This window comes from Panthera pardus, unplaced genomic scaffold (genome assembly GCF_024362965.1).
Source record: "Panthera pardus isolate Hobbes unplaced genomic scaffold, ASM2436296v1 HiC_scaffold_11, whole genome shotgun sequence".
NCBI classification, from domain to species: domain Eukaryota; kingdom Metazoa; phylum Chordata; class Mammalia; order Carnivora; family Felidae; genus Panthera; species Panthera pardus.
Window position 1 is genome coordinate 38,384,438 of NW_026526666.1, and position 26,518 is coordinate 38,410,955.

Sequence of the window (26,518 nt, forward strand, 5' to 3'; positions counted from 1 at the left end):
CCTAGCTTTCATCATAGTTTCTTGATAAGATAATAAAATGTTGCCATCTCTGTTTTCAAGAATAATTTAAATCTTTATAATTAAGTTTCAACTTATTGCAGCTCATTACAGTGCATTCTTAAGGTCACTATGAAATCAATCACTTAGGACCCAGACCAAACAATGATGTAATAGGCACATGTTTTTTGATAAGTAAAAGAGCATCAGAAAAGAATTCGTTTTCTTTAAAATTAGCATCCAAATTTAGAATCATACTAAAATGTCACTTACATTGCAAAGGGATACTGAAATGATTTGGAAATGATAAGGTCTTGTTGAGCTATATTCAATGAAAAATTTTTGTTTGAGGTTAAAAAATAAAAACACATAACCTCTCCAGCTATTCCACAATAAAAAGACATTGCTGAATGGTCACCTGGACAATATATTCTTTGAATGGCTTTGTTTCAGTGATGGAGGTGTGTTGCTCTCAACCATCCACCTCCTATCCAACTGTCCTGGTTACCAAAATCACATATCTACAAATAACTCTTCTAGTGCATTAAAAGAGTGCCCCCCTTCATTATGGGAATGTAATTTATGACACCAATTTAATTAGAACTATGTCCTTACCACCTGAATTAATGACCCAAATTCAAACCACATATATTTCATTGTTCAGATAATGTAGAATACACTACAAGAAAAACTAATTTCCTGTTTATTATCTAATGATAATTGAAACACAATAATTCATTATAATACTGGATTACTGCTATATGTGAAGTAGCATGTCTCCAAGAAAGAGGTCACGGAAATAAACATGAAAAAATATTTATAATTTGTTAAAATAAAATTAGAGAAAGGTTGAGCAAGAATGCTAGCTATAAAACGTAAATGTTTGAGGATTCAAGAATGTAAACTATTTTTAAATAATATGGATCCCCAGAAGACAATCATTTATCATTTAAAAATAAACTATGGGTAATCACATAAGGAATCTGAAAAATATTTAAAAGAATGAATTTTGACATTTCATATAATTACTCAATATTTACTTTCTCTCCAGTGCCCTCTTGTAAAATGAGTTAAGATATGATATATATAAATCAAAATATTTTATGCAGATGTAGATTTGAGATGATAATGCTAGCCTATTTGTTTATATTGAATATTCTTATATAGGAAGGAATCATGTAATGTCAAAAATAGATACTAGATTGAATATTTAGAAAATTACCTGTAACTACATAGGTAAATTTATAGTTTATCAAAATTTGGAGGTAAAATATTACACCTTGTAACTAACTAAGGGAAGTCTATCTTTACCTCAATTTTCCAGTTAATGAAAGAAGTGTTTAAATACTCTATAGTTAGATTATTAACTTCTACAAAACTGAAACAGATGTGTGTCTTAGTATGCCATTAAATTTATGATTTACATAGAACCCTTACATAGAGCTGAGCAGAGGCCAATGATTCTAATTTGCTCTAGATTTATAATAACCTGATCTGGGTTTTGTAAGTATTGAAACACTTTAAACAAAATTAGAAAGCAGTTGTGCTTTGTGTGATTAAAGATGCAATTCTCTTTGGAGTAATGAGAAAAGTTAGAACATGTTTCTTTCTTTATGGATGTTTCTATTATAAACATGAGCGCTATATATTATATATTTTTGTTACTATGATTTTCTTGTTTTTAATTATAAAATAAACCAATTGAATTTCACTGGAGTCTCAAATTGAAACTATGCCAAAATTTAGCTGAAGAAAGTGGACTGGGCTTCATAAAAATCCTTAAAAATGCTTCCCAGGGTCTTAGGGTCTTATTATACAAATACTAGTTCACCATAATTTTCTAGAGTAAAGCATCTTTCTGATTAAGACCTGTGCAGCAAAAGGACATACGTGCTAAATACATTGCAAACCCTAGAAAATGACATATATAAAATTGTTCTCATTACACAGATTATAACGTTTACACTATTTATTTAAACCTCCTTCTACTTTGCTTGGTGAATTATAATCTATCAGCTCCTAAAAATCAAATCTGTAAAAACACTTTATTTTAAACGCTGTGAATACTATTTCCTTAAAAGTCAGAGATGTTGATGTTGATATGAAAAACAGTGTAAGCATCTGTGTGTATATTTATGTATATAGAAAATAAGTACATGCAAAAGTATCAATTCATTAAAAGTTTATCTCTCATAAAACCTTTATTAGCCCTTGAAGTCTTTGCCACTTCATATAAAATGATTTATCTTTTGAATAACAAGGTTCCATTAATCTGTTTGACAAAGGAATTTTTAAATCATTTAAATAATTTATCTGAATGAATTATTTAAATTCTGTAAAATATATATGCACATCTATATGTATATATCTGTGTATATATATTTGTGTCCTGGCACAATATCACAGAAGAAATACGAAATAGAATTCAGAATACATTGTCCTTGACACCACCAGCGTGACTTGGTGTTGCTGCTGACGTGTTCTTTGATCATCTACTGTTTGCACGGGACCCCTGTTGGAGGGCCATTTGTGCTGCGTTTGGTACAACAGGGTGGTTTAATGTCAGAGAAATGTGCACATTATTTTTGATACTCGTTGTTAATTTGGCATTTTTACTGAGATTGCAGGCTGACATAGTTTTTCCAATGTGGGGATAATAAAGGCAATTATTCAACACTCCTAGAAAACTTCCTCAATTCAGTGCTCTAGGTGGTAGTGGAAAGGGGTAAACATGCTCCTTCCCCAGAGAAATAAATCATCTGTGGAAACAAAGGGCAAATACCCATGGAAAATAAATAAGAATATACACCAAAATGTATAAGCAAATACACAAAGCTAATTGGGACATAAAGGTTTATATTATATGCTTAATACGCACGGCATTCAGGAATTTTAACCATAGACTATTTCTTCATAGACTATTACTTCACAAAATTTTCTCTCAAATAGATCTTATTGTTCTTTTTTCCCCTGAAGATGCATTTCTTACTCACAAAAATAATGAAAATGATGGAACATTTCCCCAGATTTGGTGAGGTTATAGAATAAGTTTATAAAAGTTTCTCCCCAATTTTATTTTTAAACATTCAGGAAAATAAGCTTTCACTTAACTATCTCCTACACAGAACAAAACAGGAGAGATATATGTGTGTTGTCTTTACTTTCTAGTCATCTTTCTTTTGGAAACTTCATCCAGTTTTTCCTTTGTGATACTGTACCCCTCTCCATTCTATTAGGTTTTGGTGAGTTCATTCAGGTTTTATTTCAATTTTGTGACCCGTCCTTTCAACAAATTTCTTTTAGCTTTATTTACCAGAGAGGTCCTAATTTTATGCATATTGAAATCTCAATCTATGTTTGTGGCACTTAGTAAAATGTGAAGTCTCTATCTTCTCCAGTCCTTTTCTCCCTCACCTAACCATCCATATACCCATCTATGATACTACGGTTTTATTCCCATCACCCACAATACTCAAACCTTAGGAAGGAGGTATGCAAAGCTCTCAGTGGACTAATAGAACTGTTAAAGGCCTTTGTTAGAGCAATGTAGCATCATGAACTCTTGGGGAGACAACAGTCTTTTAAAAGTTCATTATATGCAGGAAGCCTGGGTGGCTCAGTCGGTTAAGCGTCCCCCTCTTGATTTTGGCTCAGGTCATGACCTCACAGTTCACGAGATCAAGCCTGAGGCTGAACTCTGTGCTGACAGCGTGGAGACTACTTGCGATTCTCTCTCTCCCTCTCTTTCTTCCCCTCCCCTATGTGTGCTCTCTTTCTTTCGCTCTCTCTCTCTCAAAATAAGTAAATAAACATTAAAAAATAAAATAAAAGTTCATTACATGACTAAAAGTCCTATCAGGAACATCCTCTCTGGAAGCATCTCTCTCCCTGCCCACATTCTTATATGGAGACGTATAAATGGCTTCCAAAATACCTCCAAGCGTCTATATAGGAAGTAATATTATACTGTTCAGAATGGTACACACCAATCAGATGAAGTAATTTTTGAAACACTTTACCCAGTCTCAGATTTTTAAAGAACAGTGTCCCCTTCAGTGTCTGGCAAAGGACCTGAGCTGTAGTTGGTTATTAAAAAGTATTTATGGAATATATGAGTCAGAATCCTATAATCATGAATACTACTATAATATTTAGTTCAATAATAAGGCTACTTCTTATCCAAATATTCCACACTGCTTTGCTGATATGGGTATTATAAGTCAAATAACCTAGAAATCTTATACAAATATACTTATTACAAGTGTACATATAAACACACATACATAAATTTACTTAACACATTTGTTTAGTCAACTTACTGAAATATTTTTATAGACCATATGTAAATATTTTACTGTCTTTACAAATTAGTGACTGCAATGAAAATTCGAGTGTTTTCAAAAAAATTAATTTAATAACAATGTGTGTGAGTGTGCTTTTAAGTAAAGAGAATCACAAATACAGACAAATTGTCCAGGGAGTATCTAGCACCATTATCTTCGTGTGCGTGTGTGTTGGAGAGGTAAGAAACAGCTCAAGGAAGGCAGTAAATTAATGCTTTTGAATTTTTGAATTCAGAGATATTGAAAAATTGGCCGTCTGTTCCGTATTACCTAGAACAAGCTTTCTCCCTTCTACTTTCCTGTCCCAACAACTTATATAACCTAGGGAACTTCAGAAATTGGAATCAGTAGGACTTACATGAAGCCTTTCAAGAGTTATTATTTTATACCCTGGTATTTTGGTTTTATTCAAACACAGAACGTCTGATATTTTATGCATTATGGTGAAAGTATCATATTTCCATCTGAGTTCATTTATGATTCACTAAGCAGTCAAAGACTGGAACCCTACATCCAAGAGCCAAATAACATTTTAACCATTTTTTTTTCCTGCGAAATCACTAGCAAATTTTATTAATATTATCTTAAGGAGTAAATTAATCAAAATTTCCAAGGAGGATGTTCTCTTTTTTTGTTGAAATTCTATTTCTTTAAATTCTATTTCTTTTGTTCACATTCCTAGTTTTTTAAAACTCTTTTCAAAATGTGTGACTATATAGTACTTTGCCATCTAAGAAGATCATACTGAATATTATTTTCTCTTTCTTTGATGATATGCAATTTTTGAGTGTTGGAGAACCATAAAAATGAACATTGATTATCATAGCACTTATTACACATCATTGTATTTATTGATTTACTCCTCTCTCACTAGACAGTAAGCTCCTTAAAATCTCACTAAACATTATATGCCAGCTCTTAGCACAGCATACAAGAGGTCACGAACTACTGATCTGTATAAAATCTAGCCAACAAATGTAATTTATTGGCCTTACAGATGTTGAGTCATATAGTATTTTGTTTGTTTTTAATCTGTTTTTGTCAAGTTTTAAAAATTAGGAGGTTTCAGTCAAAACATGGATTTCCAGCTTCTGAGAAAAAAAATGGAAAGGTCCAACAACATTGGATGGGTGTTACCTCATAGCAACATTCAGCCGGAGAGGCCTTCCCTTTTAATGAAAACATGTATCACATTCTCCACCATTCCCTGGGACCTCCTCAAAATGAAGGCAAAACATCATGTGCCATGGATCACCTAATCAGCAATAGTGTTTTGTGTTCTACTTTAATAGTGGCATTAAATGAAAGTAAAATATATCTTCACCCACATCTTTGTTTTTGTTTTGTTTTGTTTTGTTTTTTAATTAATTAATCTCTACACCCAATGTGGGGCTTGAACCCATGACCCTGAGATCAAGAGCTGCATGCTCCCCAAACTGAGCCCGCGAGGTGACCCTTCACCCATATCTTTGTAAAGTGAGAAATAGAAAAACAGATCTAGAGAACTATATGTTCAACCCAACTGCCCTTCACTTACTTTTCTTCCTCATTCCTATAGACATTTAAATTTTTGAGTTCCAGTGGTCAATAACTTATATGTGAGTGAATGCTGAATTACACTGTCTATACACTTTGTAAGATATGAAGAAATGTATCGTGTAGTAGTAATGGTGCTTTACTGTGTTCAAAGGATTTGCATATATGCTACCCCATCTGTGCACTTACCGCATAGCCCAATACTGAAATTAAGTGCTGCCCCCCCTCATGCTCACCAGTTAGCTCAATCCTGTCTCTGCTTATATTTATTCACCAGTTTTCTCTTTTCCTCCTCACTTGACAATACTTTCCACCACTCTTTCACTGATGTTTACTCTTCCATTTTCTTTGCTTTCTGTAACCTGTTCAATTTCCCTACATGGCAAGGTAACTTGACAGTAGCAAATGATGATTTTGATTATTTTTGTATGACCTTATATCCCATAAGTGTAGTTCGCCAAAGCAGGACACATAAAAGGAATCAGTGTTTTTCAACCAAAGAAACAATGGAAGCAAATACCTTTTAAGTATTAATAGACATGGCTTAAAAGACTTACTAGTTAAAAAAAATAATTAAGACACACTAATACAGCAGAAACAGCTAAACACAAAAGCAAACAAGCTAACCCTTAACTAAAAAATACTGGAAGCAATTGATAGTCTCAGATATGTTCAAAAAGTAGTCTTTTTAAGGGTATATTTTTCAAAAGAGGGTATTTATTAAGAATTGAGATGATCTCCTTAACCTGAGTTAGAAACATTTTTTTTATTATCCCAAATTGTTATGTTTCTTATTTGTGTTTATTTTTAGTACCATTATTATCATTCTTAATTTTATTTTATATTTTGTATTTTCATATACAAATTTTTATTGTGATTACAGGTGAAAACATTTTCCTTTATGAATATAACTCAATTTTATGCAAGTATGTCAACTGGGAAATATGATCATAATGAACTAGCCCCACAAAGTGAGAATCACCTGTATTAAACATACTGGTTTTTAAAAATTCCTATAAATTATACCATTTGCATAATATCCTTCATATCAGTGAAAAATCTTGAGTAATACATATTTTCTGAAAAGAGCCTTTGTGCTTATTATAGTAGTCTTACTGAAATACTTCTGTCCTTATGTACATCTCTTGAAATTTTAAACTAACTGTTCTTAATTTTATTTCAGAGCAAACATCATTTTATTAAAGACTTACCTAAACAACTTCACCATTAAAGCTTTATTAGAACAATTATATATGTCAGTTGTTGAGACAGACACCATTTAAAAGAAAATCACAAATAATTTCCCATGTCACCTAGAAACTGATATTGGTATGTATGATTGGATCTTCTTCATATTGGAAGTTTTCAATTTTTTTTTCACTAAGGAAAGCTCTTCTAAATAACAAAAGTAAAATTGTTTCTAGTAATCATAGTATTTATTTTTCAAAAATTTTGTCGTCTTTCCCTTTTTAGTTTTCCTGCCAAATTGTAAGATAAAAGACATATTCAATTCATAAAATTGGATAATTAATTTGGCAAATTAACTTAAGTCTGTGTCCATACTAAAAGCATGAAATGTTTTTATTATTATTATTATTGACTCTTAACAGAACACAGGCATGGAGAAGTAGAATTTCTTTTCTTAATGCTTAATAACCATGAGGCTATACCTAGGTGAAATGATTTATATTCACTTCTTACTTAAAATTCTGCAATTTGGTACAGTCAAGAATTTGGTAAATACCATTTTAAATTACTTTGCTCTGCAAAAGTTTTTGAAACGCCACCACTGAAGCATTTGACATATCCTTTCAAAAAGCCACAGATGTTACTTTTTAAAAATAAAAACAATATTGAAGAAGAACCTTTTCTTCTACTTTATCTTGAAAAAGATCTGTTGAAAAAGATCTCTAAAGGGTCTCATAAAGTGTAGATTCACTTAACTTTAGTTAATGTTAATTTTAGGATGTTTGAAAAATTGTTTTAGAAAAGCAACACGAGCTAAAAGCTTAGAATTTGGATCAGACCACCAGAGCAGACCCTAGCTCCACCATGTTCAGGCTTCTATAATTTGAGCAAGTTATGGAGTCATCTTTAACTCTTTCTTTCCTTGTTTATAAAATGGGAATCATAGTTACATGTATTTTATAGTGTTGTTGTGAGGGCTGTATGAATTAATACAGGTAGTACTTAGCACGTAGTAAGTCAGCCCTCAAATATTTGCTATTATTTTGGTACCATTAATAGCATAAAACACTGACAACTTTCAAAATGCTGCTGCATAGATGCCTAAAACTGTACAACCTGATGTGAAACAATTTTGAAAATTCTTACATATTCTCACATATTGGGTTGTATTCTAGCAAAAGATTTTAGAGCTACAATTTGAAATATATAGCTTTATATTGACTATAGCTTTATAATGAGAATATTTTATCACATATATGCCAGTGTTGTTGCTGGTGGTTTTTTTTTTTTTTTTTAAGTCTATTTATTTATTTTGAGACAGAAAGAGCGAGCATGGGGGAGAGGCAGAGAAAGGAGGAGAGAGAATTCCAAACAGGCTCTTCACTGCCAGTGCAGAGCCTGGGACTCTATCTCACAAACCAAAGCGTGAGATCATGACCTGAGCGGAAATCAAGAGGTGAATGCTTAACCAGCGGAGCCACCCAGGCACCCAGTTGCTGGTAGTTTTGATTGTTTTATTTTAAGTTAACAATTTAAAGAATCCATTCACTTTTATGTTCATAGCTTATGATTTTCACTCTTTTTTATTCAAAAGTGCTTAGTTTTTTCCATAAATCCATAACATTAGAAGAGTATCTGGTTAAGCTTATTATACTCTGAAATAGCTAAACACAATTAAAGACAGTTGTCTATTAGCACCCTAATTTTTACTTATTAGTTTATAATCCTTCATATTCCAAAAAGAATTTAAGGAGATTTACAATTAAATAGAAATAAAAGTGGTAAGAGTAACTAAGAATTATAAAGCAAAGAGAAAGACTGAAAAGTAAAAAGCAGGAAAATCAGTACAGGCAAGGCATGCCTATATGCATGCTAGCTTCAAATTTGGCTTAGTCTAACAGCCACACAAAGATTAGCTGTTAACAAGATTCCTACTGCCCAGCAAATGCATGACCTGATGTTGAGACCTGAGAGAACCCTGACTAAATGGTGATACTGGTCAGTTACTTGTCATCCCATCTCATCTCTACTTCTGGCCCATCCCTCAGCCCTGTCTTCTCCACTACTGAAGCTGATACAATCCAGTTTTGCCTCTGCTACAAAGATGTCCTTCTTTCTTCCCTCTGTTGTGCCCTCCACAAAGGCTAGTTCAACATTTTTCCTAAGCTAAGTTACTTAAGGTTTCCTGCACATACTTACCGTGGTTCGTTCTGGCAGATGCTTTTTTTTTTTTTTAATAGAATGTTTCTCCATTTATTGAGGTCTTCTTTAATTTCTCTCTGAGATATTTGCAGTTTTCAGTGTACAGGTCTTGCACATAGTTTGTTAAACTTATCCCTTAGTATTTCGTATCTCTTGACTCTCCTATCAATAATATTTTTTACATTTTCAATTTCAGTTGCTTATTGCCAGTTTATATAAGTAAAGTTATAATGCTTTTATAATGTATTTAACAGAATAAAATTCACCCTTTTAAACAGTATAGTTCAGTGGTTTTAGTATGTTCACAAGGTTGTGAAATCATCACCCTTTATAACTTTATAACATCTTTGGCACCCCAAAAAGAAACCCCATAGCCGTTAGTAGTCACTCCTCATTACCCTTCCTCCAGCCCCTGACAACCACTAATTTATTTCTATCTCTATGGATTTAGCTATAGAATTAATTTTTATGCACTGACCTTATATCATGAGACCTTGCTAAACTCATTCTTTCTAGAGCTTTTTTATGAATTCCTCCAGGTTTTCTACACATATGTTCATATTGTCTAAGAAACTGAATATACAAATAGACAATACTCAAACCAAATACGACAATAGAACTTTGACCCACAACCTCTGCAGCAATCAACCCAGAGTGATCAGAACTAGATTGCTGACTGCCAGCTTCCCTGTGTTTTGATCCTGCTTCTAACTCAAGACCAACTAGAAAAAGACAAATGTGCTTCCCAAACCACCATATAAGACTCTCACTTCTAGTTAACCCATGTCTAGCTTCTCCATTACAGCAGCTTACAATCAGTGCTTACTTGAAGCCTTCCCTTCTTTTCATTATAAAGCTTTCTTGTCCCTGCCTGACTTTGAGTCTGTCAAATGCAAGTGTTATTGACTAACTGTTATAGCAAACTCTGAATAGTCATTCTGGAATGTTCTTAATAGGAAGGAAGCCATCGAAATCTCTGGGAGGACTTTGGGGAGTGGAGAAAAAGACCCAGGTGGTTTTGGTAGTGTTCTCCTTTTCCAATGCCAACCTCTGGAAAACATTGGCTTAAAGCAACTGATAGAATCTAACTAAATTTACTGAATTAACCATTCCTAGTAGGGAAAATGATAAAGGAAGAAAGAGACAATGGGCCCAATGCGTATAACTAAGATATAGTACTAGTTCACAGGTGGATTCTAACTTGGGGAATAGTTTACATTGGGGAATAGTTTACAATTATTATTTTTTTGAGAGAGAGAGAAAGCGAGAGAACATGCGCACACAAGAAGGGGAGAAGGGTAGAGGGAGGGAGGGAAGGAGGGAGGGAAAGAGAGAGTTTTAAGCAGACTTCACACTCAGCACGGACCCCAATGCAGGACTCGATCCCATGACCTTAGAATCATGACCTGAGCCGAAATCAAGAGTCAAGCGCTGAACTGACTGAGCCACCCAGGATCCCTAGTACAATTTATTTTTTAAAAGTATATCCATTTTTACTGTAGAGCACAGAATGAATTTTGGTATTATTGGTGTGAAGAGAAATTGATATATTAATTTATTATCTATTAATATGTTACATTCATAAAATAATAAACCTGACTTGTCTGGTTCTTTGGGGATATGTCTTCTTGGAGTTGCCATTTTGTTTTTACTGGATTTTGTTCAAGAGGAAGTTGTGAAGCAGGGTAGACGGGATTACCATTAATCAAGTACCATCTCTATGTGACAGATATCATGAAGACATTTTAATGGTCTTTTATTTCAGGGCTGGCATTCAGCTGGCAAGCACGGGCAAGGCTTGCTGGTAGTTTATGACCAGCATCTGTTCTGATCTATTAGTGCCCAAGCTCAACCATTTACACATTGCTAAATATTTTAGTGTTACCCTTACTTTATTTAATCTTCAAAATAAACCTCCAGAGAGACAGGAACACCGGAAGCTGGAGGCAGAGACACTATTCAGGGACCCTTGACCCTGACTTTTCCAGCTCTTCCCCATCTTGCCCAGAGGAGTTTTTCTTGTCCGTGCTAGTTTGGTTCTAGAACATGGGAGAACCAGTGTCTGTAAGAATTTTCTTACGTGGAAGTGCCTAGAGTATAAATGCTTCTAGGATAGTAAGTTTGAGTTTTAAAAGTTGTGTTTTTCAACCCTGGCAGTAGTGCCTCTGGCAGCTGTGTGGCCCATAGGGAACCAGTGGAAGAGGAAAGCCAAGCCAAGGTATGCTGTGTCTGCATGCACCTGCTTCTGATACAAATGGCCACCTGGATCCAGGTGGAATCCTCTTTGGTATTCTTGGCTGAATATTGGGAAATGGCAGGTGTGCGTGTGATACCTTCCTGCCCATCTATAACCAACCTGAAATGCTACAAATTCTGTGAGAAATGAGGCAACTCTGACAAAGGAAGGTTAATTTGTAAAATAAGTATTAGAGGTGTCTTTGGGACTCTAAAGCCTACATATCTTCTTTCAACTTTCTTTTAGCTGAAAAACATTTTTGTCTAGAAACAATCTTGCATAGCAACCTGGATCTGTTAATAAGAAACAATTATGTATGCTCTGATTAAAGCAACATGAAGGCCAAGAGTTCACTCAGCTACACCCTCTCTACTTTGAGCAGTGCCCGAAGTACCTTCATGAAACTTAACATCATGCTCTTAACAGTCGAGTTGGAAAAACACTGACTTCCCAAATGCTGCTGCCCTCAGACCCACTGTTGTTCACCTTGGTAAATAATTTATTCAACAAACATACTGTGTAGCTATCGAGTGCCAGACTCCAGGAATACAAAGATAAATAAGTACCGTCTGCCATCAAGAAGCTCATAGTCTGAAGGAGGAGAAAAATATAGGAAAACCAAATTAAAAAACAAACAAAAATAACCACTGATATTGAGCCCTTCTGTGTCAATTCTCACAACTTTAAGATATAGGAATGTTTAGCTCTTTAACAGATGAGAAAACTAAAGTCAGAGAAGTTAAGAGATGTATTGTCATGAATCCTCTGAGTGACAGAATAAGGATTATCATCCTGGTCCCAGGGCTGCCAAAAAACCCAGGCTCTCTCCTCTGTGGGATGCAGCCTGTAATTTGTTGTAAATCTTTGACAAAGTAAGCACATTTCACCACAGATTTAAATTTAAAATGCAAATCTCTTGAACAAGAAGGAGGGAAAAAAGCCCACAGAAACCAACAGATTAAATCATTAAAATCATTATCCTAATACCCTTTACACAACCACTGTCATTACACACCTGTTAGCTCCTTCCCTCTCACAACAACTCTGTGAGGTAGGTAAGGCAGATATTACTTGGCTTTCACTGAGGGGAAATGGAAGGTAACCTGGTGCGGTGAAATGTACGGGCCTAAGGGAAAATCACCTTATCTCTCAATCACCATCTCTAAGTAGCTGTGAGACTGTGGGCAAGTCAGTTAACCATGTTAGGTGACATTTTGCTCTTCAGCAAAAGTAGAGAGTCCAGATCGCCCATCTTTCAGGTAAGGGCCCTTCAGTTCTGATATCTGCAAAATAGTATATGGCCTGGTCAAGAATAGACGCTACCTTCTGTTCCAAAGTCTTCTATGATTTCATGCTGCTTGTTAATATTAAGCTGTAGGGAAACTTCCTGGTTTCCTAGGCATAGACTTTGGTCATGTAACAATTTTAATTTCTAATCTAATTTATTTTTAATTGTAATTAGACCAAGCTAATTAAAAAAATAGGTGAATAGTCCTTACTGGTTAAAAGCTGTGAACCTACATGAAAATTCAAGAACCTGTGGGTGGGAACACACTGGAGAATAATCTAGATGAATATAAAAGAAGAGACAGAGAGAAGTGATAGCACTTTGTGACCGCACTACAGACTTCCTATACAGAAGGATGTTTTTCTAGTGCAGACCACAAAATTATCAGGGCAGCAACTTATCTTAGCACTAGGGATTTCAGTCTCAAAGTATCTGCAGAAACTTTCATTCCTCAGAAAGCAAAACACTGACAGTTTCTTGACCGACCTTGCCGATAATTTCATTTCCCAGAAGGCGGAGTAAGCAGTAAGGGGAACTCTTACTCTGGACCCAATTCTGACAGAAACCAGTAGGTAAGATGGAAATGATGGGAACCTTGGGGAAAAGTGGCCATGTGCTCTCAGAGTTTGATTTAAGCAGTGTTCTGCCTATGCAAACACAAATGATTCTAATGAGCAAGAGAATGGGGAGGAAACCAGAGAAACCAGTGTGCAGCACAGGGACCAACTGACAGGCTCTGAATTTAAAACAGTATGTGCAGAAAAAGGTAAAAGGGGGGCACATAATCAAGCACAAATATATGAAGATAGCATAGACCTATAAAAATAACATCAGCAAGACTAAAGCACAAAAAGAGCTGGGGCTTGTGAAAGATGCTAAAGAGAACAAAAACGATTTCCTTAGCATGAAATAAGGAAGAAGATCAATACAGGAATAGGCTCATTTTTTTTTTTAAGTTCAAGACATAAAATTTATTCATGAAAAAGAAAGGAAAGCATTTTTACTTCTTTATGTTTCTTCCCTGTTGGTTCATTCATATCTCTGTTCACATGCCATCTCTTCAGGATCTTGACCACTCTTTATAAAATAATTCTCTCTAACATACTCTGATTCCTAAACTTTTCATTCTTCTAATCACTGACTGCCATTGCTTCACATACTTATGTGTTTTTCTTCTCCTGAACTACAGTGTAAGCGCTATGAGTGCAAGGACTTTGATTTGTTCAGTACAGTATCTTGAGTACCTTGTATGTACCAAGTACTACTCAATATGTATTTGTGGAATGGATGAAGTCAAGGCCATTAGACATTGGCCAAAAATTGAAAGACAACGTAGCTAGATTGTTTCTAATGTAAATAACATTCACTGAGGACAGAGTAGGTTATCATACACTAATATTTATTTGCATTTTTCATTTAATCATCCTAGCTATAAAACATGCATTATTATCAGACTGAATAATTTGTCCCAGCACATACAACTAGAGAAATGTATAGCTATGATTTGAGCCAAGATCGCTAAATTCATGGTTTGAGCACTTCACCCGTGTGCCATACTTGGAGAATCTGACTGGTCTAGGTGCCAGTATGTCCCTGGACCTCTATGAGTTATTACTAGAGACCTTCTCAGTAAGATTATGGAGTGTTTAGCTGGTTACCTTTGAGAAATAGAGTGAAAGGGATAAGAGAAAAGCACTTTATGTTAAAAAAAACATGGCAGTCTGCAAACTTCGAATCCATGAAAATAATGTTGCTGGGGAGAGAATAGCCTAGATTATATTTATAAAAGACAATTACAAATCACAATCACAAAAGACAATTTTGTGAGCATTTTTTAAAAGTTGCTATTAGGAGAAAGTATAAATTCAACAAGAATAAGCTATGCAACCCAATCTTATTTATTTTTTTTCTATAAAGTTGATAAACCAGTATATGAGGGCAATAGAAATAGACATCTGGATTCTAGCAAGTGATTTAATAAGGTTTTATTTATATCATTGTGTACCAGATAGAGAAATACAGATTTAGGAATAGTACTATTATGTGTTTTCATAACTGGCTGAATGATTGCACCCAATGGTAATTTTAAGGCATCCGTGTCAGCACCCAATGGTAATTTTAAGGCATCCGGAGAAAGGTTTTTCAAGTGGTATACCACCAGTCTTGGCTTTGTCTTTGTCTGATGTAAACATATTTATCAATGACTGACATAAAGCTGAAGAAGGCATACCTGTCAAAAATTGGTCACATGAAACAGGAAAAGTGAGTTGTAGATCCATTAGATTATAAGAACAGGATCTAAAAGTTCTTAACAACTAAAAAATGGGCAGAATCTAACCATATATAATTTGGTTGGAATAATTGGGAGGTTCTGCCTTGGGACAAAACACCAACTGCCTGAATTCAATTTGAGAGATATGAGATTTACTAACAGTATTAAGAGGAAAAAAAGAAGAGCTTTACCTGGCAAGGAATCAATGGTATATATTATGGTTACAGAAGAAGTATAAGGAGGAGGAGGTGGGGGAAAGGAGGAGGAGAGGAGGAAGAAGAAGGAGAAGAAGAAATAATTTATATTGCATTAATAAATTTAGGATGTTCATAGAATAGGGAAGGAGATGATCTGATTCTAACTCAGATTCTTCAGATTACCACGATCAAATCTGAGAGCAACATTTTAAAGAAGATACAAATAGAAAAATTATAAACCTTCTAGGATTGAGTAGCCTGTATGGCAAGGGAACTTAAAAACATTTCATATGAGGAAAGGTTAAAAGAATCGAGAAACTTTTAGCCTGAACATTATTATATTTGATAGCTTTACGGAATAGTATAGACACAAACATAATAATTTTAATCATCATTCAGCATGTACTTTTTGGTAGACACTGTGCTAAACATTCTATGTTAATTAATGCTAGTCACAACCTCAAGAAGTAGATTCTAGTTATGGATTCAAAAATTGGGACTAAGAGAGATTAAGTAACATGTTGGAAGTAATAAAAGCTAGCAAGGTAATGCTTGACTTTGAACCCAGATCTGTCTTTCTCCAGTGCCTGCCTATTTATCCTCAATGGCAGATTCTCCCCACTAGATGGAAACTCTATCAGAGTGTGTGTGCGTTTACATATGTGAGGATAAAATTATGTAAAATGACAGAGAAAATCACTTACAGTAAAAAGGCTGCAAATAGGATATCAATATTTTAAATGTGGGTGTCTTGGGTACCGAGAATATGTCTGGTTCCTCCTTTTATCTACTTCTTTTAGTTTTCCACATTTTCTTTACTAAGCCTATTTTAATTTCACAAAAATCTCACTACTATTTTCTGAATTAAAAACAGTATTATGTGGGAGTGGGATTAGCTTTATTCTGAATGTCCAAAGGCTACTGAATTAAGATGCTGCAAGGTATTATGAGGTATAATTCAGTTTAAAAACAGAACCACTTGGAGTCAGACTTTTTCAGAGATGTAATATCTTGATAGAAGAAAGAGTGATCTTTTTGTTTCTGGAGATGCTAACCCAAGTCTAGAAACATTTCAATGCTATTGTTCTGTGTGGGTAAGATTATAATCTGACGTCCCTACCATGTTAGAATATGAGCCAGGAAAAAGTAAGCCAAGGACTAGGTGGTTGCTGATATGTCACTTCATACTGAGGCTTTTCAGTCAGCTTAAGAGGCCTGGTTTTCATAGGTTCCTTTAATAAAATATTTGTGTAATGAATACATGAATATATACATTTAGAACAGGAAAAGTAGACCATGGATAATATTTAGTTTTTGTGCCAGCCTTTTTACAAAGTATGTACAGATAACAAAGACCGTATGAAAGAGGGTATGCTCATTTATTTACTCAAGTTTTAAAGTCCTCCTGGCTGTTGATATCTGAGTATGGAATAAGTGGTCCCTCCAGGAAGTGTCATTTGGACTCAGACACTCTCCCTCTCTGCCTCCGTTCCAGGCTCCTGTAAGCATCACATTTTTTTTTTTAAATCAGGCTTCTATTAACTAAACTGAAAGTTCTGCAGAATCAGGAGTCAATGTCTGTTTTGATATTTCTATATGATATAACACTTAATATAATGGGCACAAAACAAACACTTATTGAATTAATAGTTTGACAGGTATATTCAGCAAGTTTTTCTTCTGTTACCTAAATATAGTTGGAAAGAGTGCTTTTGATTTCAAGTGTAGACTAGTGCAGAGATTACCCCTAAGAATTGTCATTATTTGTTATCTTTCTTATTAGAGTCAATGTTTCCTATCTATGGGTAGATACAAAGACCCACTGCTTTACCCTTGAAGCTATTTTTTTTAATTTAAAGTAAGAAAAGCAGTATGGTTTCTCTTCTCAGGGTATAAAGTTGTCAATTTTTGCCAAATAATAAGTACGTAAATTGCATTTATAATATGGAGGATGACATTAGAATTTGAGATCTTACTTCCTCCTCTTCCTCCTCTTGGAATTTTTTTAAAAGTAATCTCTACCACCAACGTGGGGCTTGAATTCATGACCCTGATATCAAGAGTCACATGCCTCACCAACTGAGCCAGCCAGGCACCTCTAGAGTTTTGGATTTCAACACAAGAATTTGGGGATGGGGGGCACAATTCATCCCTTGACACATAACTGGAAAAGAAATTGAAATGGGCCAACTGGGTCCTTAATATAGCATGAAATGCACAATAATTGTTACATTCTTCCCTTAAATTTCAGTCCCTTCCTCTTGAGGGGATGTAAACTCTCAAAAAGAAAACTGGAAAATAACATTACACCCAGGAAGGGCTTCTTTAGGTACCAGAAATTTTAATTTTCAAAATGTAGGGATCCTAAACCTTGTTATAAGGAATAACTTTAAGTAATCCTAACTTTGACCCTCAAGATTAAATCAGAGGGAAGAAGTACATTCTGGTCAAAGCAGGGCTTCAAAAGAACTTACCTCAGACTCTTCCCAATTCTCTAACCTTGTGGTAGAAAAGGCATTAAAAGTATTATTCATCCATTGCCTTCTATTACTATCAGCATGCAGTGAAACCATCTCAGGATTTCATTTTCTTTATATAAGTGTAGTTATCAGGACCGTTTTGGTTGCAAGTTATGGAAATAATTCAAATAAGCTTCAGCAAAGCAATTTACTGGTTCATAGATCCCTAAAGTTTAATAACTGGAATTAAGGCTCAAAATCAGCCTTCCTTAGGGTCCATAAACCCATCAATTCTCCCTTTGCCTACAAGTTGGCTTTGGATTTCCAGTTTAAAAAATTACAAGGACAGACTGTACGATTGGCTCATTTTTGGTGGAGTGTGCACCATAAGACCAATCAGGAGTTCAAGGTCAAGGAAGACTACAACTCCTTTCTAGAACTTTTCAAAAGACAAATGTAAAGATATTTGAAAGTGCTTGAGATTTTTGGGTGAAAATAACATGCTACATAAGTAAAGTATATTCTAATAACTTAGAATATACTTATCATTTTTGAGTATTTAGCTAAATGGAATCTGTCTACAAAAAGAAGTTTGAAAAATAGTTTTGTATAATAGCTATCAATGTATGTTTTGGTATTTTGAGTATAATACAATATTTACAATCTTACTGGTTTGTTTAAGCTAAACAGAAAAATACCGATTCTTATTTCTACTCTTTTTTGTTTCCCGAAGTTCTTATAGCTTGGTAAATAAATGTGATCAAATTCCATTTCAGTATAACCAGGTTTAGCTTGTAAGTTAAACTGACTATATCATTAATTTATTACATTAGAGAAAGGAAAGTTTATGTGTTATTCATGAGAAAATTAAGTGTTAAAAAAAGAAAATATTTTTGAATTTAGTTTTATGTGCAACAATGAATGAGATAAAAAAGACAAAAAAGAATGAATGTGGTAATTCCAATATTTTATGTCTTTGTGGGTCTGATTCTGCTTTTTATCTTTTTTTCACCTAATTTTTGATTATTCGACTCTCACCACCACCCCCTTTTTAAATAGTGTGTTTGTGATTTCTAACTTATACCTATGGAATTCTATCTGTTAAAATTCTTGGAGTGATGAAATGAAGATGGGCTCTCTACAGTGGATTTTTTTTTTTTTAATTCTACTGAGCCCAAAAGGCACAGCTAGGGACCAGTTTAAATCCTTGTCTTGGAATCTTTACACCACTGAGATTATATGAATTTTTGCTGGAATAAAAGTAAGGCTGTTTTATGATTATGAATTTTTAGAGGAGAATTTTTTTTCTCCTTAGTTATACATTTAAGACTTAAAGTTTTTCTTGCAGTTTCCTCTATGAGATGATTGCTTTGTAGACCCGGTTAATGATAAGGATATATGCATTTTGGATTCCAGCACAAGCCTTGGGGTGTGTCACTTTTTCTAGTACCAGCAAGAACATGAAAAATAAAATTCTTGTTCACCCCATTCAGTAAACGTCCTTAAGGTAAGAGATACTTCAGTGCTTAGCAACCTTAGAAAAATCATGTTGTCCTCTAAATTAATGTAGAAAAAAATATGCTAAAATTTCATATCCATTAAAGATTTTTAAAAAATCAAATCAAACTAAAAACAAAAAAGGAAAATTTCTTAACTTGACAGAGGATATCTACAAATACTTATAACTTAATGGTGAAACTTTCATAGAATTTAGTTTTAAAAACAGGAAAAAAAGTTGTCTACTATCATCATGTCTGTGCAATACTAGGTTAGACTGGTCTATTGGTGGAGAACACGAAAATGAAATGGTGTAAAAACTGGAAAGGGAGAAACAAAGCTGAAATTACTCACAGAAAAAGCACTGTGTTTATAGGAAATACAAGAGAAAATACAGATAAAGTACGAAAATTAATAAGGAAGTTGAGAAGGTTTGCTGGATAAAACAAAAATACAAAAGTTATTTGTGTTTCCGTGTACCAGAAACAAACATTAGAAACTATCACTTTAAAAAAGAAATCATTAAAAACATATAATTAAAAATTTTAATAAAATGGTAGAGATATGTCTAACAAATTTATGAAATAAAACTTTTTTGAAAAATATTACATATAAAAATATACATATAACATTTATATAATATTGTATAAAATCTAAGATTTATATAGAAGAAAGAATGATCTTAGGAGCCAAAATACTCTCGATAAAGATCACATAGAGGAACTTACCAGGTTTTTAAGTTAGCAGTGAAATATTGGTGAAGGGATAAACAAATTGAAAGAAAAAAACAGAGAGCTAAAAATTAGATCATAAAATATATGGAAAATTGATTCATGAAAAAGCTAGCTTTGAAGATGATTTGGGAAAGTATAAACCATTCAGTATATGGTGTAAAGACTATAATTTCTATTTTAAAAATTTATTTCTAACTCACACCATACACAAAAATTTCAAATGGATTAAAGGCTTAAATGTGAAAAACAAAATGTTAAAAACACCGAGATCAAGGGAAAGATTTCTTATGTAGGAAATGTAAGATATAAGCAAAAATCGAAACTTTGTTAAAGTTTAACTGCATTAAGATTCAGAATTCTGTCGTAAAAGGGCACCTTAATAAAGTGAAAAGATGGAGAGCACCCCAAACACTGTCAGTTTGATGCTGCCCTATTTGAACCCACATTTGGTCAAATACACGCTTAAAAAAAAAAAAAAAGTAAAAAGGCAATCCACTAGCTAGAAAAAGACATTTATTACACAAATAAAGAACAATGGATTAATAAAGATATTGCCTAGAATTTTTAAATTTGTTTTTAAAAGATTTTACTTTATTTATTTGTTTGTTTATTTTTAATGTTTATTTACCTTTGAGAGAGAGAGTGTGTGCAAGTGGGGGAGGAGCAGAAAGAGAGGGAGACACAGAATCGGAAGCAGGCTTCAGGCTCCGAGCTGTCAGCACAGAGACCCGACGCAGGTCTCGAACTCACAGATTGTGAGAACATGACTTGGGCCAAAGTAGGACACTCAACGGACTGAGCTGCACAGGTGCCCCTGGATTTTATTCTATTTTTAAAGTTTATTTATGTGTGTATTTATTTATTTATTTATTTATTTATTTATTTATTTATTTATTTTTGAGATGGAAGGGGCAGGGGGCAGAGAGAGAGGAAGAGAGAGAATCCCAAGCAGGCTCTGTGCTTTCAGCACAAAGACCATCAAGGGGCTCCATCCCATGAACTGTGAGCTCATGACCTGAGCCGAAATCCAGAGTTGGACACTTAATTGACTCAGCCACCCAGGTGTCCTTAGAAGATTTTATTTTTAAGTAACCCCTACACCCAACATGGGGCTCGAACTTACAACCCTGAGATCAAGAGTCCTGTGTGCCACTGACTGAGCCAGCCAGGTGTCCCTACAATTCAATTTTTAAAAAATTGGTTAAAGAGAATCAATACCTCATAGAACAGAAAACCCTAATTGTTAATTAAGTGAGAAAAGATGCACAATATCATGAGTAATCAAAGAATTGAAATTTGAAACTCTGAGGAGTTTTTATCTCCTATTCAGAAAAGTGATAAAAATTTTAAGGTACCTGACAACAAATAATAAGTGCTAACAAGGTTGTAGAACTATTGGAACATTTATCTTTACATAGTTGACAGGAATGTAAAATTGATACATTGTGCAAGTTAGGAATTTTCTAATAAATTTGAAACTTCATACTCTGTGACTCAGCAATTTCATTTTCAAGTATATATTCTAGAGCAATTTCACAACCTCACATTATTGGCATTTTAGTCCAGATAATTCTTTGTTGTGGCGACTGTTTTGTGCCTTATAGGGTTTTTAGAGCATCCCTGGCTTTTATCTATGAGAAACCAGTAGAATCCCCCAAGTTAGGACAACCAAAAATGTTTCCACACATTGCCAAACACTACCTGGGGGCAAAATCACTCCTGGTTAAGGACTGCTTGCCCTAGAGAAATTTTAGTACATATATTTATGCATGTTAAAGAATGTTATAGCAGCACCATGTAAACAGTAAAAAACAAAACCAAAAAATTGGAAGTAACCCAAATACCAATCAATGTTAAAGACAAATAAATTATGGCACACAATGGAATACTATACAACAGGGTAAGCTAATGAATTATAGTTACGTGCAACAAAAGTTTGAAACTGAAGAACTTAATGTTGAATGGAAAAGTCACAGACAAATACATACATTTTCACTTACATATTATTGCAAACATATCAACAAAATAATAATATGTTTAGGGGTGCAAATACATGCAATAAAATTATAAGGAAAATAAGGGATAGGGAAAATTTAGGATATTGTTTAGTTCTGGGGAAGATGGTTAAGGAATTATAGAAGGGCACAAAAAGAACTTGGAAGGTCACAGGGGACACAGGCATTCATGATTTATTTCTTATATGTGTATTGGACATTTTATTTTTTAGCTGCTAAATATTTAATTTTTTAAAAAGGAAGCAAGTATTTTAACCTTATAAACTGTGAAAAGCAATTCAATAACACACCAGAAATGTCTTTTTATTTATTTAATAATTTTGATTTGTATGTTTGAACTGAAATGGTAAAAACTCATTTCATAAGCCAATTTAGGTTATTGCTAATAAGTTCTGTGGTTAAAACAAAATGTATTAACCATCCATCAAGAAAGACATCCCGTCTTCAAAGACAATGGCTATTAACAGATAACATATTCAACCAACTGCTCTAAAAGCAGAGCTTTATTATTATTATTTTTAAACAGAATAATCTAGTGTCAGTAATCAGTGCATGGAGTGAATTTCCTCTTATAAAAAGCCCATCAACTGTTTTTTGCTAATTAAGATGAATATTATTCCTGTGAAATGAACCAAAAAGTTATATGAAACCGGAAATCCCAAAAGAGATCTATAATCTACAAGAATAATTGCTTGCAATTTTAATTGAAGGAAAAAGAGAGAACTGTTTTTAATCTTTCCTTTTCTCAAAATATTAAACTAATCAACCTGTTGGCCAATTAACAATTCTTTACTATTACTACATCTGACCTAAAAATTGACATTTGATATATTTGAAACCGTTGTGGAATTTTAAAAGATAAATTGCACAATGACTATTGGCTATACTTAACTCCAATATGGAACTTTTGTCATTCATGAAATAAAGTAACAAATTTTTATTAATGCTCTCAGAAATAAAACATATTTTATTATTCATTGAAGACTAGATGCTGTGACTATTCACAGAAATATGAATTCAATCGTTGTTCATTAAGTACAGCCAGAATTGGGAATGAGAGGAAAGATCTATTTTGCTGAAGAGCAGATTAATTACACTGAGAAATTTGCTTTATTTAAATAGTTGGCATTTGTCTCTAATCTATTAGAAAAACTTGTTAATTCTGAAGATTTATTCTGTTTTAAAGTTAGTTTGAATAGATACATGTGAAACAAAATATATATTTACTTTTCAATTTAGTTCACATAGTAATTCAGAAATTTAGCAGCTTGCTTAAATTTGCAGTTACAAATCAGAAAGAAATAGTTGGAATGAGCAGATGTTTTAGTTATCCAATAACTTGTTACACTGACCTGATCTTGGTTATGGGTGGGAGGTTAATTTTGTTTATCTTTTTTCTAAAATGTCATGATATGTCAGTTGTACTAAAGATAGAGTAGAAGCAAAAAGAGAATTAAGAATTAAAATTTTGATTCCCCAATAAATCAGATTAGCCTCTTTGCAGCATAAACTTATTAGAAATATATACATCCATATACAAATAGATATGAATTTGGCTTCCCAGTCTTTAGAAAAGACTGATGCTAGATTTTTCCCTCACACATTATTTACAATGGTATTTAAAGCAAAGTGAGAAATTTCATGTTAAATTTTTAGGTACATTTAAAAAATAGCTATATGAAAAGAATATTATCAAAATGCACAATATATAGTCTCTCATTTATACAATATAATTTGGATGAGACTTTCAATACAAGTGAATTTTGCAAACGAATGAAAATTACCCTTTTAATCATTAAAACCCTTTTAATCATTAAAACCTTTTCATTCTAATGACTCCAAATCTCACAATATTATCTTATGTTCTGTATAGTAAGTTTAAGGATACATCATTTTATTGTAAAATTATAGGGCTAGAAAAGAATTCAGATTTAATAAAAAATCTTCCAGTATAACTCTCTGATTTAAGAGATCAGAAATTTTAAACCCAAAGTATACGATATATCTTCTCAAAATCAATGATATAGTTAGTCTTTGGTCCCTCAATTCTTACAACTGATGAAAAGATGGGAACAGCCTCTGACTTTTCAATTCATTCCTCTTGCCCCTCTCGGTTTTTATAATATCCTTCCTGGTTTGTGAGCTAGACAATCAGAGAACAAATTCTGTTTTAGATTTATGTAAACTGAGAGCAAGTGGGATGCAAGTGAGAATTTGGGAAGTATTAATGTGAACATGAGTAAGATGCTGGCTAGAGCGCTTTTTTTTCTTCCCTAAATTTCCTCTAAAATTATGGCTTATGTCCAGATAAAGTTGTTGGATATTTGAGATATAACTGCAGCTCATACATTTATGCTGTATTTTCATATAATAAATTACTCTTGAGAAGAAATTTTTAATCTTGAAAATATTCTATTAGTTCTGCTATTTATTATGTTTATTATTAATAAATGATTTTAAAATATTATTTAGATTTTAAAAAAGCCCTTGTGCTAACATATTCTTGTAGTTACCTAGTTGTCTATTATACTTTATTACTCTCAATCTTGGATCTTAAAATAATTCTGTACATTAAACTTGTAAAGGTGATTATTGGTTGTAGGTGAGTAAATTACACAGATTTTAGATCACAGTTTTCTGTTATTATTGAGGAGTTTGATTTACTGTCTTAAAAGTGTGAGCTTATTTTAAAAGTTTTACCTTCATGTTTTAGCCTATTTCTAGCTAGACATTTTCTTCTTTTTTAAAAAACGATTTAATTAATTAATTTGTTAATTAATTTATTTATAGAAGATTTTATTCTTAAGTAATCTGTATACCCTTTGTGGGGCTTGAACTTGCAACCCTGAGATCCAGAGTCACATGCTCTACTGACTGAGCCAGCCAGGCATCCCTATATTGGCTTTTCTTCTTAAAAATTTCATAAAATATCAAATTCTTATGAACTATACACCAATGTGAAATGCAGATCTTTTCATTTCAGTTTTAAAATGTTTATTTTTGCACACACATATACCTGAATTCTAGGAGTATTTTTGTATGGGAGTAAAATTAATAAAAGTGATAGCTTTAACCTCATTTTAAATTCTTCATTATCTTTTTTTTTTAATCCAATTAAACTTCAATTTATATTTTTGGTTCCTTCTGGGCTTAGCTGCAGTTTTTTGTTTGTTTGTTTTGTTTTTGCCTTTGCTCTTTTAAAATTGTGTAAGATCATTTTGATTATGCAATTGGCACAAGACCTATTTCCTCTGTTACATATATTCACATTTCATTAATAATAAATATACTGTTTTAAATAGCCTAATATTCAAATAATGGTGTTGTTCTGATTATAAAAATATACATATTTATTATAGGAAATTCAGGAATTGAAGATGTAATGAAGACTATTAAACTACCCATTTTCCACTGTTTTGTGCACCTTTTTTTGAGTTTTTTTCCTAAGTCTACCATATGCTCTCAATTCTCTTTCCTCTTGATACACAAGCACACATGTGCACAATGTACAATGTAAGTATTTTGTGCCCTGCATTTCCACTGTTATTAATAGCAATTTTGATGATCGGTTTATTTCAAAGTGATTTTTTTCTACAGTGAGAAATTCCTTCTTTTTATAGGGACTATCCAAGACTACTGGGAAAAAACATCATAGGAAGCAGTAATAACTTGCTGAGAAATATCATTTTACATTGACCTTTCCCATTCAATAAAATTAATTTTTATTGTTATTTGAATTGTAAAGAGGTTATGATTAAGACTAAAACTAAACATTACCTTTTGACATCATAAAAACATAAAGGCAAGAAAACTATGTGTTTAAACAAAATCATACAGTAGCTAGCTTGCTTAGGAGAAGTTATGATATATGCTCTTAGAAAACAAACATTTTTAAATTCACAGATGCTGCAAAGCCCTGGTCAAACATAAATTACAATCAGTTTTTATGTAACAGTAAAAATTCCAAAGGACTCTTACTCACCAACTCTCAATATGTATCACAGATATGCTTTTTCTTTATGCTCATAGAATATAAACCACATTTATTTCTATATCTGTGTATACTTTAAAATAAATTATCCCAGAAAACAAAATGTTGACTACACTGTGTTCAAATGCAATACAACAACAACAACAACAACAACAACAACAACAACACCCAGAAATCTTATACTCTGTCTGAAGAGCCTGTACATGGTGAGAATTTTGGAATGCTTATAGAATTTGAATGCAGCATCCATTTATTTCAAGAATATAAGCTGCCTTATAATTATCAGATCATTCAATACTTTTAGCAAATGCCACTCCATTTTTATTATAACAATTCACTCTTTCTTGTTTGAGTACTATCATATATAGAAAGAGCTCTTTACTTACCATTCTGGGAAAGATGAAATTTATCATTATGCCATAAATACCCTGGAAAGCAAAGAAAATATTATTATTTATTATACCTCCATCCACAGGGGTTCTAACCACCAAATGTAATGCATCAGCAGCAAAACAAAAATGAAGTAAATCTATTGCAGAAAACACAAATCAGTGTTCCAAGAA

General features: G+C 33.2%; 2 protein-coding genes across 24 annotated transcripts in view; one reads left to right on the plus strand and one right to left on the minus strand.

Moving 5' to 3' along the window:
- Window positions 1–26,518, minus strand: part of ADGRL2 (adhesion G protein-coupled receptor L2) — a 621,134-nt gene that overhangs the window by 194,265 nt on the left and 400,351 nt on the right. For all 23 annotated transcript variants that reach the window (XM_053893337.1, XM_053893361.1, XM_053893366.1 and 20 more), the window contains exon 5: window positions 26,342–26,383. The gene's annotated coding sequence lies outside the window, so the exon portion shown is untranslated. The remainder of the gene's footprint in view (window positions 1–26,341; window positions 26,384–26,518) is intronic.
- LOC109246166 (protein ALEX-like) overlaps window positions 1–26,518 on the plus strand; it is a 99,819-nt gene that overhangs the window by 8,066 nt on the left and 65,235 nt on the right. The gene's annotated exons all lie outside the window — the stretch shown is intronic.